We start from the raw sequence: 4229 nt of genomic DNA, 5'->3' as shown, positions 1-4229 counted from the left end.
CAGTGTCATTAACTGTGCCATCCTACATTCAAGACAAAAGGACATATGCTGATACCATCTGTCAGTATGCTGGCTTGAGTCATTTCCCAGCTGTCCTACACGGACCATTTTTCTTCCACCCTTCAAATATGACCTCAAGTTGGCATCCTCTGGCATACCACAGGGATCAGCACAGTCACTGCTACTGTTAAACATCTATTTGGTCCCCTTAAAACAACTTTTACATGCTACAGATAATTGTGTATGCATACATGCAGATGAGAAGCAGATACTTTTTCAACTTTGGCAGTCAAATCGCCCTAAAAATGCCTCTTTTTCTATCCACTCTAATTTGGCAACAACTCTCCCTATAAGTAAGGCTCCCTGTTTTCCGTTTTTACTGATTTTTACAGATAAATACAGATAGAAAACATTCATTTTCTTGAATTCTTTTATTTATAAATGTGAATAAAAACGGACATTGAATTGCTCTTTGAGTAACTCTAACTACTGTCTGCCATGACTGCCAGGCCAATAGGTGTGTGGATTGATAGATACGAGGATTAAGAAAAGTAAGGAATTTTAGTAAAGAGGCTTTAAAAGCAATAGATATGCACAATGTTGATATTGAAATTTGCATATTTTCATAAAAGTGCACTGATTTATATTCTGCAGGTGTTCACAGCATTGAAACCTGGCAGACATTCAAGCATGAGTGCACTTTTATTTGTTAAATAAATGTGGAAATACACTAATTTCAGCTTAATTTTTCAACAAAACCCAAAATAAATATAGCTAAATAAAGATAAAATTAGAAAAAAATAAATATGGATAAATACAGACAGAAATGGCAAAATAATAAATGCCATAACACCGGGAGCTCTAATTACAAGTTGTCACTGGATATCCAATAATTTCTTGAATTTCTGTCCCTCAAACACCAAAACATTGATGACCAGGAATGCCCCGGTTACTTACCGGTAATCTTCATTACTCCGAGTATAGTCTTCCTCGCCACATGATTTACATAGTGAGCTTTAGCTCCACAACAGAACCCTCCAAAGCAAAAAGAAACCACCTCCCACCCCCTCCCAACATGGCCGACCAGTCCCACCTGACCTCTATAAGAGGCGGGCCGGCCCAACCAATCAGCCTGATCTACCAAGCAAACAATGAAGCCGATAGCCAGACAGGGAGGGGGGGAGGGAACTCATGTGGCGAGGAAGACTATACTCGGAGTAATGAAGATTACCGGTAAGTAACCGGGGCATTACCTCCTCGTTAGTCTTCCTCGCCACATGATTTACATAGTGAGCAAATACCCAAGCCAACAAGGCTGCATTGACCACCATAACCACAACACCACATGGTGATGCAGAGAAACCAACCCAAGGTTGATGTAAACAACTGAAAGGAAAACAGGGCCCACAGGAAACCTGAAATCAAGACCTCCAGGAAAAGGAGGCCAACCAGGAGTCGCAGCTCCAGCACTCAGAACGGCCCCAGCGAAGTCCCCCCGGGACTGCTAGAGACCCACGTACCAGGCGGGTGACGACCACGCCGAAGTCAGACCAATACTCCACAGAGGAGACACCCACGAAGGGGGCCCAGGGAACAGAGCCACACCTCGCGGACCGACCCAGGGCCCCCGCCGGATCCACCGAACCCAGCGAAGCGTAGGGAAGGATGCCAGCCCGTGAAAGCCCGCGAACCAAGGAGGAACGAGGGCTAGCGGCCCGAACAAACCGGGCCCAAAGGCATAACCCAGGCCATCCCACCGGGAAAGGAAAAACGTGCGGCCAAGAGACGCCAAAACCGCACGCCGAACAACCAGTCCGGACAAGGGAGGAACCCCGTTGGCCGGGAAAAGCGGCAAAGCCACCTCAGTCCGAGGCCCCAGGGAAGGGACCCCGGGAAGGACACGGGGGACATGCCGGAGGAGCAACCCCGTCCGGCAAAACCCGCAAGAAGGGCGGGGAGCGGAGGAACGACCCCCGCACTCCCATCCGCCCAGCAGACACCCTCGCCACCAGGGAAACCTGACAGGCGAGGAACCGCCACCGAGGGCCGGGTCCCAAAAGGGCGGGCCCCGAAGAGCTCGTAGAACGAGAGAGGGAGTATGCCAGAGTATTGCGACGTGCCTAGCGCCCGTATCGCCCAAAGGCAACAAGGTGCGTGCCTAGGGAACGCGACCTGGTATTCCCTTGTGAGATATCCCATCCAGGTACCAACCAGGCCCGACCCTGCATAACTACTGAGATCGGACGAGACCAGGCGCCTTCAGGGTGGAATGGCCGTAGGCTGCAGGATACAAGGTGAGAGTCAGGCATCCCGCCGCAAGGGGCCCAAGTGGAGAACAAGCAAGCATCTGCCCAGAGTTGCAGAGAGTGAACCCGTAGACGAGCAGGCACCGGCATGAGAATTCTCGAGTCCATGGAAGTATTTAAGCCCAAGACCCACCGAGGTGGGGAATCGAACCCAGGTCCAGGACCAATCTCAGTTACCGGGACTGCCGCCTCCAACCCCTGAGCCACACTGCTCCACCAACATGGAACGCTCCACGAATTTGCGGGACCTCCTTGCGCCGGAGCCGTGGCAATCCTCCCTGTATCTTTCCAAATCATGTATACGTGCCGCCGGAGCGAGCACTGGAACAACCGCGGGAACCCAGCAGCAAAGCCACAACCCCCGAGCAAGCAGCCTCCTCCGCTCCAGAACCAGGCCTGCACAAGAAGGCAGGCCAGCCGACAAGAGCCGGCTCAACACCGGCGCCGAGAGCGGGGGACCCAATCACTGTACGGGAAGATCCGGGATCGGCCAGGTGGCTCGAATCGCCAGCTCGGCCAAGGAGAGGGAACCCGGGGCGGAGGATCCCGCCGGGAGCCAAAAACAGGAATGCCCCAGGACCTGCGTGGCAACCCCGCGCGGGTGCCAGGCACCTCTACACTGCCACGTACCCAACTAAGACCAAGCGCCGCCGAGGCGAGCACCCAGGAGTACCCTGGCCCTGCCCAAGCGGGTCCAGCCGCGATATTAGAGGGCCCGGGGGAACGCGCACCACAGACCGAAAAGGCCAGGCAACAGGCCGGGCAACCCCCAGGACCCGGAAGGAGGAGTAGAACCCGGGCAGGAGGGCCCAGTCCCCTTCCGAGGACAAAGGCCCCTAGGCAGCGAAGGAATCGATCCGGCACCGTCGAACCGTCTTCACCAAGCCGGGCCCCGGGGGAACGCCCACAGCACCAGGACGCCTGACCCGACCAAGACCTGGGGACCCAAAGCCCCCCAATCATAGTCAATGCGCGGCTGAAACGAGCACAGAAAAAAAACGACGGCAGGTCAGGAGGACATACAGCAAACTCCGAAGCACGAGGAGTAGCGTGACCTCCGGAGATCCCACCGACCCCCAACGACCCGGCGCCAAAGGACGCCAACCCCCCCCCCCCCCCCTGAATGAACCAGAGGGAAGTACCGGGGCCAGGCACACGCCCCCCCGAAGGAGGACAAGCCCGATACGAGGACCGAAGGGACCACCGTACCTAGGTCAGGGAGCCGACGGGTGAGAGACACCGCCAGACGTGAATGACGAGGCCGAGAGGAAGCGAGAGTGGGGCCCCCCCCTTCGCAGGCCGGCCCCACAGGCCACCACACGGACCCCGAGCCCCAGGTCCGGGACAGCCACGTCCCAGGACGGGTCGGGAAGAGCCGTCACTCGGGCCCGGAAGCCCACCCCGACAGCACCCCGTGAAGACCGACCTCGGGTGGAAGGCCGAAGGGCCCCACCCCAGCAAGGGTGGGACGACCACACCCACAGGCGGACGGGGAGTCCGAAGGAAGGCCGCGCCCGGGGGAGCGGGTATGAAAAGACCGGAGGCAAGGATGCAGCCAGACCCGACGTCCGAGCCAGCCTTGCGCCCCCAACGCCCCTCACAACGGACGCAGGCAGAGGAAGGGAGTCAGGCGACCAGCGCAGAGACTCTACCCCGAGACACCCCGGGACACACCACTGCCGCTGGCAGAGGGAAAGTCACGTTTCACGTGGAACGAAACACGCACTCGCGTGACCCCCCCCCCCCGCGCAGGAGCCCTTCTCGAACTGCACCGAAGCGCAACACGCCACAGCACACAACACATCCGCCAGGGCCCAAGGCGCTTGCACGAACGCCGATGTGGACACCCTCCTGGACAATTCCCCGAGGCGACCTACCCCGGACACCTCCAAGGCGGAGGCCAGGCCACTGACGCCTGGAGGG

At 56.9% G+C, this 4229-nt stretch overlaps 1 non-coding gene across 1 annotated transcript; it reads right to left on the bottom strand.

Annotated features, from left to right (window-relative positions):
- Nucleotides 1–2521: 2521 nt before the first annotated feature.
- LOC147696946 (U6 spliceosomal RNA) lies at nt 2522–2628 on the bottom strand. The gene has a single exon (XR_015299511.1). It is a non-coding gene; the product is annotated as a U6 spliceosomal RNA (small nuclear RNA).
- Nucleotides 2629–4229: the final 1601 nt, after the last annotated feature.

Source organism: Lissotriton vulgaris, chromosome 8, assembly GCF_964263255.1.
Source record: "Lissotriton vulgaris chromosome 8, aLisVul1.2, whole genome shotgun sequence".
In the NCBI taxonomy this organism is placed as follows: Eukaryota; Metazoa; Chordata; class Amphibia; order Caudata; family Salamandridae; genus Lissotriton; species Lissotriton vulgaris.
This window is presented reverse-complemented; position numbering and strand designations above follow the sequence as displayed.